The sequence below is a fragment of the Peromyscus maniculatus genome, chromosome 23 (assembly GCF_049852395.1).
Source record: "Peromyscus maniculatus bairdii isolate BWxNUB_F1_BW_parent chromosome 23, HU_Pman_BW_mat_3.1, whole genome shotgun sequence".
NCBI classification, from domain to species: Eukaryota; Metazoa; Chordata; class Mammalia; order Rodentia; family Cricetidae; genus Peromyscus; species Peromyscus maniculatus.
In genome coordinates this window covers 54,474,670-54,489,661 of record NC_134874.1, presented here as the reverse complement: position 1 = coordinate 54,489,661, position 14,992 = coordinate 54,474,670, and the positions used below count along the sequence as shown (strand labels likewise).

The 14,992-nt window shown below is 50.4% G+C and overlaps 2 long non-coding RNA genes across 8 annotated transcripts; one reads left to right on the top strand and one right to left on the bottom strand.

Moving 5' to 3' along the window:
• On the bottom strand, positions 1–3,212 carry LOC121825308 (uncharacterized). The gene is made up of 2 exons (XR_013047844.1): positions 2,329–3,212; positions 1–1,229 (listed from the first exon to the last, which is right to left on the bottom strand). It is a non-coding gene; the product is annotated as an uncharacterized LOC121825308 (long non-coding RNA).
• A 2,384-nt stretch (positions 3,213–5,596) lies between these two features.
• Positions 5,597–14,992, top strand: LOC121825307 (uncharacterized). 7 transcript variants are annotated; one of them, XR_013047838.1, is made up of 3 exons: positions 5,597–6,424; positions 8,982–10,809; positions 11,520–14,992. It is a non-coding gene; the product is annotated as an uncharacterized LOC121825307 (long non-coding RNA). The 7 variants fall into 7 exon arrangements; XR_013047839.1 differs by having other exon boundaries at positions 5,597–6,428; XR_013047841.1 differs by lacking the exon at positions 5,597–6,424 and adding an exon at positions 7,264–8,586.

Genomic DNA, 14,992 nt, shown 5'->3' with positions numbered 1-14,992 from the left:
AACTGAAAACCAGGGAGAATTTTAATGATAACTGTGTGTTTAAAGGAAATCTGTGGCTGGGAAGCCCAGGTGGTGAGCGGAGAGGAGGTTTTTTCACCTGAGCTCCCGGGCCTGTGAGTCACTTGTCCTCTTTAGGCATCTCTGGAAATAAAAATGCTTGGAGATAAACAGCTACGGAGACAGATAGATTTCAGAAGGAGGAGGCGGGAAAGGGCTGGATGCAGTAGATTACTCCTGCGGGGCCGGGCGAGCGGAGGAGGAGAGAGAGAGAGGACTCGGTTATTATAAAATCGGCATTTTCAGGTGTGTCCTTACGATGCCTTTATCCACTGGGTCTTTGTCCTTCAAACCCGGTGTGGTGCACATTTATGATCTCTCCTTGGGAGGATGAGGCAGGAGAATCTTGAGTTTAAGGCCCACTGAGGTCTGAAACTACAATCTAGCAAGACGCTTTCTCAACAGACAGACACAGGCAAACGAACACCTGTCGGTTTTCAGAGGTCGGCGGCCAGCATTGGCCTAGTCCCTTCTCCCTTGAGAAGACCACGGCTTCCATTCACAAATGTTCATCTGTTTGCAGGTTGGTCACTCTTGCCTGGGGACATGGCTATGGAACAGCCGCTGACTCAATTGCTCCTCCGTTCATTCTCCCTGGAATTGTGGGTTGGTTCCATTAATTCATGTAGTCATTCTACAGATCTTTGAGATTCAGGAATTGAGATTTTTTTTTTTATCTTATTTTATGTGCGTGAGTGTTTTGCCTGAATGTATTTATAAGCATCATGTGCATGCCTGGTGCTCTCAGAGGTCAGAGGAGGGCGTCAGTTCCTCTGGAACTGGGGTTACGGATGATTGAACTACCACGGGAGTGCTGGGAATTGAACCTAGGTCCTCCGCAAGAGCAGCCAGTGCCCTTAACTGCTGAACCATCTCTCCAGCCCCAGAAATTGAGAGCTTTGAAAAGTGTCTTAATATTTGAAACAACAGCTCACATGTGCTGCTTGGGGGGGGGGGATCGAGAGTGTGGCTTTCTCTCGTTTGTTGACACACGTTTGAAAGCAATCTGCCGGATGAGGAAGATGGCCTTGCTCGCTTTTGCCTGTGCGAGTCAGGTTTCTGTTGCTGTGACCGAACACAGGAGGGAATCAGCTCAGAGAACGAGTATTGACTTCCATTTGACTCATGGTCTCCAAGGCTTCAGCTCACGGTTGGTCCAGTCACTTTGGGACCTGAGGTGAGAGGCAGAACACCATGGTAGTGAGAGAGAGAGCCATAGAGGAGGCTCTCACCGTGGACGGAAGGAAGGGAGAGAGGGTGGGGAGGAGTCCGTGGCCTCAGTATCCCTGTCTAGGATACACCGCCAGTGACTTAGCCTTCTCCTCCTCGACTCGATCTTCTGGAGATCTCAGCATCTCCCGACAGGTCCGAGGCTGGCAGCCATGCCTTTTTACATTAGAACGTTTGTGAGTCATTTCGGATCCAAACTGTCACCGGGCTACTTAAACCTCCCGATGCACCAAATTTAAATGTGCGAACCTCTTCCCCCAGCCAGCTACCGATGTCCTCGGAGGGAAATTAGAAGATAAATGTCCTACCTCTTGAAAATCAGAAAATGAGGGCTTTGTGTATCGCCCGCAAAATCAAAACGTGTAGGAGACATTGCCGCCTGGAGCCGTCTAAATGAACGGCAACTCTTAGGAGAGGCATTGTAGAAAATGTCATCGCTTGGGAAGTCTAGCAGAAATTTATAAAATTTTCCTGGGAAGGTAACCTAAGGCCACAGGAAAAAAAAAGTCTCTGCTGCCTGTTTTATTTTGTGTATGTTCTGTTTGTTCTGTTCTGTTCCAGAAAGGACCTGAGGTAGCTTATCAGGGGGACAGAGAACAGAAGTTTAATGTACACTGGAAAGGATGGAGTGGAGAAGAAAGGTCTGTGTGGACAGCATGGAGCTGGGAGGAGATCCACGTGCAGGCTTAAATGCTTCCTTCCAGGGGGCTGCCAGGCCTGGGAGCTGCCGGAGCAAGGAAAACAGACGAGTGCGTGACATCAAAGCAGATCAATTGCTCAGGAGAGCGGTATTTTTGGAGCTCAGGAAAGAGAGGCCTTTCTCCGGCAGGCCTCCCCCCACCATCTGTGAACGTAGGAAAGCCACAGTCCTAAGAGTATCCTGCATCTGCTGCGGCCTCCTGCAGCCCCGAGATACTGGGGGGCGGGTGGGGGGGGCAGCTCAGCTTGTTCCCGAACACTCTGTATAAGGCACATTCTTCTATTATTTTTATTTTATGTGCATGGATGTTTTGTCTGCATGTATGTATGTGCACTACCTACATGCAGTGTCCAAGGAGGCCAGAAGAAGGCATTAGATCTCCTGAGACTGGAGTTGCAGATGGTTGCGAGCCACCATGCCGGTGCTGGGACTCGAACTTGGGTCCTATGGAGGAAGTACAAACCTTTCAGAATTTATCTTAGGGGCCACGAATGTAGAAGATCTGGCCAGGCGCTGTTTTTTGGCCTCTGTGCACATCGGGATGAGTGTGAGGCACCATGTGAGACCGGAAGTGAAACTACGTGAGAAGCTCGGCCTGCCGTGCGCTGAGCACCTGGGCACAGCCCCCTGCACCCCTTTTCCTTCTCTGTCGGGGCTGGGGGGGGGGGCTCACACCCAGGTCCTTGTCCTTGTTAGATGATCACTACCACAGAGCATCACCCCAGCCCTTCACACTGTGCCTGCAAAACCCTCCAGCCCTTAGCCTGCTGTGGCTCCACTCTCCAGTCTTCGTGAACTTGAGACCCATCCCAAGGTCCACAGGGTGGGACGGGGCGGGCGATTCACCCATGCGCCGCAGCCCCCCTGTATTCAGGGGTTCTTCCCCCAGTCACATGCTGCTGTGGAAGCGTTCTCATGCTAGAGGATAAACAGACCTGAAACTTTGGGTGGGAGCCCGGGGCTTTCCCTACCTGGAGGCCAATGGGGAGCAGCCTGCTCATTAAAGGGTAAGGCTCAGGCTCCATCACACAGTGCTCCAGTGAAGTGCTCCTCAGTTGGCAGGGCGGGTGCGCCATCTAGTGGTTACTCCCAGAATAGCCACATGTTTCTTTCCCGTGGCTCTAATGACCTAGGGGCGTGTCCAGCACTCTGCCAAAGGTTAATAAGAGGTGGGGGCATCTGTGGTTCCCTATGTCCAAGCTAAGCATGAGGGTGGCTGTAAGGGTCTGCGTAAATGGGGCGTCAACTTGGGCGAGGAACTCAGCGAATTGGGAGGTGACAAACTCAAGATCTCAGAGTTCCGTCTGTCTACACTTTCAGCCCAGAAGCTTTGCGCCTCCCCTTCCTGTCTGGTTCCCCCCCATGCTGCCATGCCCGCAGTCCGCATCTGCCCTGCAGGACCCTGTAATTATCTTTTCTCTACCAAGCAGAAGACCCGCCAAAGGGGGTAAGGGCACCTTTCCTGAGCTGGGGGTGAGAGTTCCAGCTTGGTTGAGACTGGACCCTTGCAGGATTTAGCTCTCCCGGTCAGGCCAGATGGGGAACCAACCACCAGCAGAGGTGGGTGGTGGCTGCCCAGGCCTTGATGTGGGCGCAGACATCAGTGAGCAGACATTGATCTGGATGCGAGCCTCTAGATGTGGCATCTCAAGACGGAGCCTCGGTGGTCAGTCCAGGAGGGTCCCTTCTTAGGATACCCTAAATATCCTCAGAGGAGCGTGAGGCCTCAGGGCTCAGAGTGTCCAGCAGCCAGAACGAGGACCTCTCTCCACCGCTGAAATAATCTGAATTGGTGTATAAGGGTTAGATCTGCAGGGCCCAGAGTTGGCAAAACTTGGTTATACAGAAAAGGGAAGCAAGATTAAAGGCTTGCGACATTCCCCAACACTCATGTATGCGGAGTGACTTAATCCACTGGCCATTCCACACCCTAGGTCTTATGTTTATTTTCGTTTTATACGCAAAGGAAATGATGCACAGAAATGTTTAGCAACCGGCCCAAGTCACACAGCAACAGGGAGGCAGAACTGGGCTTTGATCCCAGGCAGAAGAGCAAGAAGACCTGTGTTCGCTCTCTGGTCCTGGGGAGGCTCTATGCTGGGAAGCAGCCAAGAGCTTGGATGTTTGAGTCCCAGAGCTCTGGCTTCATCCTCGGGGGGGGGCCTCTTCCTTCCAACTGCGAGATGTCAGGTGGGGTCCAGTCTCCTTAGCTGAGTGTGAAAGAGACCCACTCTACCTTCCTAGGACACGGAGGTGTTTACACAAGCTGATGATGTCACAGGCACGCAGGAAAGCACTCACCCCCACACGGACTCTACGTGGCTTCTTTACAGGAACTTCTGCTGCCGGGTCCTGCGGCTCAAAGGATGATGCATGTGACTAAATCAGAAGAGATTTCACTGGAAATTCCCTCAGGCCACTCAAGCCTCATCCGGCCTCGGGCAGGAGCCTTGCATCCAGCTTGTGGCGCCGTGGAAACCCCGTGAGAGAGAGGGTTCTGCTTGTTGCTTTCTTGCCAGCTCAGCCCAAACCCTTCCAGTGCGGCAGGCTGTCCCTGCTCTCTTTGCTGAGGGTAAGGGGTGGGGTTGCAGCTGGCAGCCTGCTGCGCCTGCGCAGTCCTGCCAGGGTCTGATTCTGTAAGCTCTTGATACCAGGCCCCAGAGGCGGTGGGCCTGGCAGGGAAAGGCTGAAGTTATCCCGTCAAAGAGCGCCAGGCCTCTGGAGAACCACCGTGGAGAGCAGGAAGCAGGCCCTTGAGGAGAGGCCTGAGTAGGGGAGGATGCCCGGCAGCCTGGGTACCACTTGCTTTCTATCAGCCGACCGGGGATGCTCTGCGGAGTAGCGATGAGGGAAGCCTGGCTTTGTGAAAGGATATGCTTCAAGTGGGCTGAAGTGTCAGATTAACACACATTTCATCAACACAAAACGTCCTCCCGCCACGCTTTATGTAGAGTAATACGTACTTGCATTCAGAGATGCTGGAGGGAAGTCCCAGAAAAATCTTCCTCCAGGCAGAAGAGGATCTTAGTTCTGAAGATAGGGAAGGGATGAAGGATCGTAGGTGTGAGGGGCGCCTGGGGTGCGCGCACAGATGGTTGTTTGTCTTCGAACATGATCTAGAAAAGTGAGAAATAAAAGGTGCTTTCACTTAGAGCACGAGGTCCAGCCAAGGCTCCCCGGCCTTTCGTGGAGGCTTTTCCTCCACAAACCTAAAGTTGTTCTTTCACGGTTCTGAAGCCCTTGGGTGGTCTTGTCTTCACAGAGGTGTTTTTCTGGGGTGCTCTGCTGCCTCCTTCCAGTGCTGGGGGTGGAGCTGACCAAGGGCCTTGCATGTCCTAAGAGAGGTTAGCAGGGACCAAGCCAGAGGGGGAGTGGAGTGGGGTTCGTGGGTGATGTCTGGGGACTCTGTGGCAGGTTTGTAAGGAAGGAAGAGAACTGACTGACTTGTGTTTTACAGGAGACTTATCGTCAAGGACTTGGCACAAAAATAATAAAGACAGGTAAACGCAGAAGGCAGGAGGAGGGTAAAGGGGAACAGCTGAGTACGCGTGATCTGATGGGGGATGGGGGAGGGGGCTGTTAGGGAAGGGGGAGGGGAATAAACACAGAAGGAAGGGGGTGATTAAAATAACAGTAAGGACTGTTGTGGAATGTTAGTTTAAGATGTGTTACATTTGCTTATGCTGTGGAATATTTGCTTAATGATGTAAAGACGGGCTGCATTCTTTTATGTCACATTTGTTTAACTCTGTGAAGCTGTGTTACTTTGCCTGCCTAAGACACCTGATGGCCTAATAAAGAGCTGAACGGCCAATAGCAAGGCAGGAGAAAGGATAGATGGGGCTGGCAGGCAGAGAGAATAAATAGGAGGAGAAATCTAGGCTCAAGAGGGGAGTGAGAAGCAAGAAAAGGAGGAGAGGAAGACACTAGGGGCCAGCCATGCAGCCACGTAGCCACGTAGCCACACAACCAGCCACAAAGTAAGAAGGAAAGAAAGATATACAGAATAAAGAAAGATAAAAAGCCCAGAGTCAAAATGTAGTTAAAGAGAAACAGGATGAATTAAGTTAGAAAAGCTGGCTAGAAACAAGCCAAGCTAAGACCAGGCATTTATAAGTAAGAATAAGTCTCCATGTATTTATTTAGGAGCTGGGTGGCAGGCCCCCAAAGAGTAGAAAACAGAACAACAACTACAAAAGACATCTGAAGAAGCCACAGTCATGACTTCTAAATTTTTTTTCCTACTAGGCAGGACTGTCATCTGATGAACTGTCTCGACTGATTTGGCAACTGGGGAGAGTGAATTAATCATGTTTTTATTTCTGGATGCTTTTGCATCATGGGTATTAAAGTCAGAAGTGTCACCTGATGAGAAGACTTTTGAGTCACCCCCTCGGTGGAGGACTGAGCATCTAGAACATTTATGCTGCCCTCTGAGTGAGTGAGGATTAAGCCTTCATTGGAGTTGTTTTTTTCTTTGTCCTAGCAATTGGTCCATTCTGACAGTGACAATTTCTGGCTCTAAGCAGACAGAAGCCTTTCGGGTAGCTGATGTAATACCTGTGTGTAATGACAGGATGTCCAGTGGTTTGAACCCTGGCCAGGTCAAGTCTGATGTGAGAACAGGGAGGGAGAAGTAAAGGCCGGAGTCTGGCCATCTGAGATGTTACTGTCAGGAAGACACTCCTGACACACAGGGAGGGAGAAGTAAAGGCCGGAGTCTGGCCATCTGAGATGCTATTGTCAGGAAGACACTCCTGACACACAGGGAGGAAGAGAACTGAAGGGCCCTGACGGTGCACGCACCACCAACCCCTGAGGCCAGGCTCAGCGGACCCTCAGAGGGGACTCAGAAGAGAGAAACTGAACTCCGGGCATGGTGGTACACGCCTTTGATCTGGGCATGTGAGCCCCAGGAGGCTGAGGCAGGAGGATCAAGAGTTTGATGGGCAGTTGGGGTTATATACTGAGACCTTGGAGAGAGGGAGGGAGGAAAGGGAGAGAGAGAGAGAGAGAGAGAGAGAGAGAGAGAGAACACATAGGAAGTAATACTTCACGGTGACCTCTGAGCCATCCATCCACCCATCCACCCATCCATCCATCCATCCACCCACCCATCCATCCACCCACCCATCCATCCACCCATCCACCCATCCATCATCCACCCATCCACCCACCCATCTATCCATCCATCCATCCATCCATCCATCCATCCATCCATCCATCCATCTACCCACCCATCCATCCACCCATCCACCCACCCATCCATCCACCTACCCATCCACCCATCCATCCATCCATCCATCTATCCATCCATCCACTGAGCTCCTGCATTGTGCAAAGCACAGCTCTGGGAACTCAGGAAACAACCAGCTGAGCGACTTCAGGTTGGATCAGGGGTCCCTTAGCCAATGCTCTGCCACCAAGAGTGCCGGAGATAAACAGCTTAAAGGAGGAAGTGTTGGCTTTGGCTTTGGCTCCGTTGGCCCCTGCTGCTTTGACCCCTACGACAGGAACACCCCCCAGAGCAAACATGCTCATCTCGTGGCAGCCAAGAAAAGAGAGCCATGGGGTGGGGTGGGGAGGAAGGGGCTGGAGACCCAGAAGCTCTTCCAAGGTCATACCTCAGCTGACCTAACTGTCCCACAGGCCCTGCTGCCTGGAGGTTCCACTGGTCTCTGTGGCGCTGTAGGCCAGCAATCAATCCTTTAACACCTAGGCTTGGGATGTTTAAGAGCCAGGGGCCATATGGCAAGGGGCTGTGAAGGAGCTGACAAATGTGTAATCAAGGGATTTTGCTTTGCCAGGAGGCAGGCCAAAGAGTCCTCTCCCAGGACCCAGGGGATGGAAAGGGGAGACCTAGAGCGGTGTGGAGTAGATCTCAAGCTTGGGAGACAGAGAAGGGAGCGTTCAGCCTTCTAGGCAGAGGGGACAACTCATGCAAAGGCCCTGTGGCTGCTGGGCTGTTCGTGCTTGAGCAACTGAACAGAGTGAGGGAAGAAGGAAGCCAGGAAAAGTGGGGGTGACGTGAGGCGGGGAGAAAGAGGCTGGGTCATTAACTGTCAACGTGTCTCGATGCAGAGTCACCTAGGAAGTCTCCGTAGGAATGTTCTAGATCAGGTTGGCCTGTGGGCATGTCCGTGAGGGATTGCTTTGATGATGGTAATTGATGTGGGGATACCCAGGCCACTGTAGGTGGTACCGTCTGGGCAGAAGGTACTGGACTTTGTACGTGTAGAACAAGCTAAGCACTAAGTTTGTATTTACGCTCTGCTCTTGGCTGTGGGTGTAACCAGCTGCTTCAGGTTCCTATCTGGACTTCCCCTCAATGACACACTGCAGCCTAAATTTCTATCAGGGCATTTTAGCATAGCAACAGGAAGTGACCTAGAACCCTGCTTCCTGCTCTGTTTTAAAGGACCCACCCCCACCTTCCACACTGGGGGAGTTCTGTGGGTTGCTCTTTCTAGACTCGTCCCAGGTGGGTGGCGTCTGCTTGAAGCTGACAAAGTCCACCTTCTCCCACACCCCCCCTGAGGACAGTGGACTCAGACACAGGACCAAGCTTCCTGATGCTGCAGGCCGCCAGCGTGTGCAGTGTGAGTGAATGTTGATTTTATTGCTAGAATTTTTCCATCCTTGGTTCCCACGGATCCAAGCCAGAAGCTTGCATCTGGGAACCTCGTCATCTTGTGATATTGGGAGTGGAGGGGAAGGAGCCTTGGTCCCGAGCAGGGAGCGGGTTCCGTGGAACCTGCCTCGTTCACAGGGCCTGGTGACAGAGTGGTCCCAGTGTGCCCAGATCCTGACATAACAGCTGTGGTACTTGTGCCTTGTCCCCACTCGCATCGGTCCTAACTTTCAGATGTCACCTAAGCCACATGGCATATGGCAAGCCACCGCAGCCAGGCCACACCAGCTACACTAGGCAGGTCAGGGGGTCACAATTCCCAGGCCTTTTTCTGAAGCCATATCACCACTTTCTTCCTGACAGATCAACTTCCGAGACTGAGAACTGCCAAAGGGATTCTTGGAGCTGGCTGGGTGCTAGGCCACAGAGTATACCTAAGGTACCGTGGCCTAGGGCAGAGGTTCTCAACCTGTGGGTCACGACCCCCTTGACAAACCTCTATCTCCAAACATATTTACATTACAATCATAACAGTAGCAAAATTATGAGGTGGCAATGAAAATAACTTTATGGTTGGGAGGTCACCACAGCATGAGGAACTGTAATAAAGGGTTGCATTATTGGGAAGATGGAGAACCACTGACCTGGTGGGTCAGTACTTGGGTGAACCCGAGTTGCCCAGCATCTGTCTCCAGAGGAAGAATTCTGAATGCAAGTAAGTCTTGGGTCGAAGGTGAAAGGCTTCACGTCAGTCCTGTCAGTCTTGGAGGTGTGGCTGCTGGGGGCCACCCATGATGTCTGCAGCTTTAATATACAGTACCGATGCTTGAATATGAGCAGGCTTGCAGATAATCAAAGCATGGCTCGAGGTAGGAATTTAATGTCAGGATCCCAGCCAGGGCTGGCAAGCCATATATGTGCTAATGTGGCAATTTCAACCTTGGACTTAAGGTCAAGATTGATTTAGTGAAAAATATTATTCTGCAATGGAATAGATGCCTTCTGAATTGGATTGTGGGGGATTCTGGAGGATGGGTGAGGGTAGGGTGTAGATAACCCAAATGGCTGAAGTAAGAACAGCTTTAAGGCAGAGTGCAATGAGACACAATATTTTTTTCTTATACGTAGGAAAAAAAAGTCCTTTGTTGGCAGGCTGCATATATTTTGACAATTTTGAGAAGTAACACTGTTGTTTTTTTTTTTTTTAACTTTTTATTATAGAAAATGTCAAATATTCCCTAACCTACCTGTAGTTCAACTTCTAACTTTTATTTTTGACTTTATGATACTATGAAAACAATACACACCAGCGGGAACCATGCTTGGGAATTGGAACTCAGATCCTTTCCCTGGCCATCTCTGTGCTGTCTAGTCCTCAGGCATCCCCCGTGGGTCCCGGTTCACCTACTGACCATAAGGAGACCATCAAGGCCCCGCAGCACGGACCTGGACTGTGGGGTAGGGTAGATGAATCCAGCACATTGGCAACTTGACAATATGGCCAATTTAAGGTAGTTTTAGCAGGGTCATCATGAGTCAAGGAGCAGTTATACTGAGTTAGAGATAGCGTTACTAAAGTTATTGACTTCCCCTCTAAGGAGCCAGAGAGTTAAGTTTAGGTTTCTCATGCCCCTGTCTCCGTGATTCAATTCCGCTGTCCCAGCAGATAAATATCTACAGACAGGACCAACAGGAACAAACAGGGATCCATTCTAGGGAGACGCTGCCACTGGAGTTCTATGTGATCTTTACATGCTAGCTAGGCAGTATTATTGTGATGGCTATTCTTGGTTGTCAACTTGGCTACATCTGGAATTAACTAAATCCTAAGCAGCTACACCTGTGAGGGATTTTTTCTTAATTAAATCATTTGAAGTGGGAAGACCCACTTTTCATCCAAGTCTTCTGAGGCTTGAAGAGCCACCTTCAGTCTGGGCCACACCTTCTGCTGGCAGCCTATATAAAGGACATGGAAGAAGGAAGCTTGTTCTCTTTGCCTGCTTCTCTCGCTCTTGCTAGCAAGTCCATTCCTTCATGGGCCTTAGAGCCGACTCCTTCCGGATTCCAGTGTGTACTGAAGACCGGCCGAGACATGCAGCCTCATGGACTGAACAGCTCCTAGATTCATGGACCTTCCTTTGGTAGACAGCCATTGTTGGACTAGCTGGACCACAGCCTGTAAGCCACTCCAGTAAGCACCCTTTCTATATATGTATAGATTCATTCTATAAGTACTGTTCTTCTAGCGAGTCCTAACCAATACAATTATTATTATAAAATCATTTTAAGGGACTGGCGAGATGGCTTAGCCGTTAGAAACATTTGGTGCTTGTGCAGAGGACCTGGGTTTGGTTCCTAGGACTCACACAAAGGCTCACAATCATCTGTGACTACCGGGCCAGGGGATCTGACGCCCCCTTCTGGCCTGTGTGGGCAGTGCATATATGTGGTGCAGATAAATACATGTAGCCAAATGTTTATACATGTAAAACAAATAAATCTGAAAACTTATTTAAGTCCCTGGTATGGTTCTAGCTGGGCAGTTATGCTACCTAGAAGATACGCTGTAAAACTGATTTGTTTCACTTGGGTTTTGATTTTAGAAGTCTTTTTTTTTTTGACAGGGTTTCTTTGTATAACAGCCTTGGTTGTCTGGCCTCGAACTCACAGAGATCCCCCTGCCCCTGCCTCCTGTGTGCTGGGATTAAAGGTGTGCGCCACCACTGCCTTGCCAAGCTGTTTTTCTTTTTTTTTAATTTAATGTTTGAAAATAGTTAACATTTGTCTCTTTCATAATTTGGGCCACTGATCTTTGGGCTGGACCCCTGGAAGTGGCCTTGGTGTCTTGAAGGGTAGACACTTGGGTGACTTCGCTTGTTGCTGCTAACTCCCCCCCCTCAGTACTGTGCTGGACCATTGTCACGGGCTGAAGGAGGAACGTCACGGCCATTGTCACGGGCTGAATGAGGAACGTCACGGCCCGGCCCGTAGGCTCAGACGCTGGAACACTTGGTCCTCGGGTGGCGCTCTGTGGGGAGCTGGTGTGGCTCTGATGGAGGAAGTAGGCGGGGGCTCTGAGAGTTCATAGCCTCAGCCCTTTCTAGTGTGCCGTCTGCTGTGGTCACGCTTGAGGATGCAAGCTCCAAGCTTTCTGCCCCTGCCCCCATCCGGCTATAAGCTGCCCAGCCTCCCGCCATGACGGACTCCTATCCTCTGGAACTGCAAGTCCAAATAAAGCCTCTCGCCCGGGGGGGCCTTAGGCCATGGTGTTTTGTCACAGTAACAGAAAAGTAACTAATACATTGGCCTGGAAGATGAGACCCTGAAGACTTGATCCTTACAAATGGTCCCCTTAAGGGTTTTTCCTAAAACATCACGTCCTTTGTCTTGGCGACATAGTCCTCAAGGTAAGATTCATTCCCCATCTTCATTGGTCATGTCACAGCTCGGGTGTGATTAGTCTCCACTAAAACTCATGCTGAACCTTTTCCTCAAAGCAGCAGTGTTAGAGGTGATGAGGCCTACGCTCTGAAGGTGAGTTCAGCTCTCTGGGGTCTTTCTGGCTTCCGCTGTTGTGTGGTGTTTTGTCTTTGCTGTGTGTCTGCTTCCTGCTGTGAGATGAAGCCCTGCGAGGCCCTTACCACCAGCTAAGAAGAAGATGGCGCCTCCACGCTCTTGAACTCCATCTCCAAACCCACAACCGAAATAAAGTATTTGGCCTTAGGGCTCCTGTTACAGCAAGAGCAAACAGGCTAAGACAGACGGGAGATCAAGGCTCCCAAGAGCCGAAGCATCCTGCAAACTGTAGGAAACAGTTTCACGTTAGTCCCAGGCTCAGCCCCAGAGGACCCTGGGGCAAGTCACAGTGTCCGGCCTTGAGTATTTCCAGTGTGGAGCTCCACCTTCTGGCTTTGGTTTTTGTTTTTCTGGGTGTATTTGCTTTGCTCACAGCCTGAGGGTGAGAGCTGGTTCTGACAGAGTCCATTGACCATTTGCTGTTACCTTCTTTTCATGAATGGCACTCGGCCAGAGGCATAGGACAATAAGGATGTTCATGTGGTCCTGCGTGAACCGCTCCAGAGCTTCAGTTCAGAGGGAGGCTCCTCAGTGAGCGGACATTGACTATGACATGTAGGGAGCAGAGCCGGCGGCGGGTGCTGGGTAGATAGAGAGGTGAGGATCGAAGAGGAAAAGACGTCAGAGAGTTTCCTAGAACACGTGACCACTAAGATGACCTCTGGGAGTAAAATCTGGACCCCTGTAGAAGGTCACTGGGAAAGAAACTCCAGAGAGAAACTGGTCCAAGCACCTAGAGGCAGACTAGTTCACATGGGGTATGAAGACATTGAGGTTCTGGGGCATTGGGCTCCACTGATTATAATCAAAACTGTGGAAAACCTACTTCGGAATAGGCTCTGTGGGATGTATCGTTTAGAGCTGTAAATCACCGTCACACTGGGTCCCTTCCACCAGAACACGCCGGACATTAGGCAAGATATATGTCCACCCCTAGAATTTCCTTCTCCCAGTGGGTCTCAAATCCCTCTGGGTCAGCACTGTGAATGTTACTTTGCCAGTTAAAGGCAGCCTAGAAATATGCAGAATCTGAAAATATCGAAAGGTGATTTGATTATAAAAACATTAGATTTGGGGCTTGTCTCCTGGAAGACAGAGGAAGGAAGAGATAGCTTCTAAGTGCATTGGAGAACCTGAATTTGCATTTGTTGGCTATAACAAAATGTCAGCTGGTAAGTTAATGGGCTGATAATTACTATTCTTCTCTGTCAACAGGTTCTGAGGGTGCTGGTAAATGGAAATCCAGATCTCTGCTCGGAGATCAAATATATCCTGGACTTGCCTGAAAGGGGTCAGAAAAATTAAGTGAGATAAATGGGCAGAGAGGTTGGAGCAAATGTCTTTGATTTGTGCAAGAGAGCCATAAAAATAAAATCTCTGGGGCCATTTCATCTTACATCAGAAACCAAGCTTACCTCCCACTATATAGGGTCAGCATGGTGTCTCTCTCAAATGTTCAAGAAAGGGGGTGAAGGCCTGGGCACATGAAAGCATATCTGACTGAACCTGCCGTAAATGGCTTTCAGAACACTGGAACCTGGTGTTATGGGTATGCCCGAACAAAGCCTTGTCCCTCACGTGTCCCATCTGTGGGACACTAGTCCCAATTGGAGCCGTTACAGTGAGGATTGCCTTGCACAGAACAACCGATGAGTTTGGATATAACATGGTGAGCTCCACTGAAGCTCTGTGACTTGTCAATCCCACATTCCAGAAGCCCAAGGCTTGTTTTTCTTTTTTCCTCCTTGGGCTAGCTGGTCCATGTGGGTGACACCGACGACGACGACATTGATGAATTTCACATTTGAATCTGTAGCCCATGCTCCCCTCTGCGTGTCCCCCAAAGGCCTGCTCAACATTGCACTTGAATAGCTCACTGATTTGCTTCTGGCCAAAGGCCCCCCGCCTTCAGCAACTCAACTCAAGCCCCAAATGTAGCAGTCCCAACGCCACGCCTTCTCTCTGTCATAAACCCCCTCACTCCCACACCTGTTTTTCCGTTTCTGATGTTGTCTCTGTATCCATCCTCTTATTCCCGACAGCTCCCCCGCATCCCAAGCTCACACCCCATCCTCTCATGCTAAATTAGCTTCCTCAGTGTCCTCCCCATCTCCCTCTGGAGCTCAGCCTGGCTTGTGATTGCATCCGTGTGGATGCCATCATTCCATTCCCTTTTGTGGCTCACGGACTAGTCATGTGACCAGAGACTGCTGCGTGGGACACACGGCACAGTAGGTACTGGAGGGCGAATGAATCACTCAGCTCATCTACAGAGAGAATCTTCAATGTTTGCACTGGTTCACCAGAATGATTTAAAACAGGAAGCTCTGGGGACCAAAAGGAGAGCATCTGACACCATGAAGCATTCTGAGAACACCTCCAAATGTTCCAAGATATACCGAGCAGAGAGACGTGGTCCAGGATGGACATCGTCAGTTTGGTGCATAGCTCTGTGTCTTTGCCTGCAGGATCATGACTGATGTAGCAGGTCCGTGAGTATAAGCAGCCGTGGTGTGTTCCTGACTCACCTCCAACACCTGCCAGTTCTCACTGAAGTAAATCCTGACTCCTGCGGCTGTCATCAAAACGTGCTCTGAACCGGCAATGACATCATGGCCCTGATGAGATGGAGTCCTCAAGACGGGGCTTTCTAAAGCCTGCGTAGGTGACACTCTCCCCTGCTCAGTGTGGCTGGGATTCCATGGCGATCGCAGGGCTGGTTATTTGTTAAAATGATTTAGGCACAAATGTCAGAGGAGAAGTTGGTGTCGTCAAATTAAAAACGTCCTCTAAGCTGA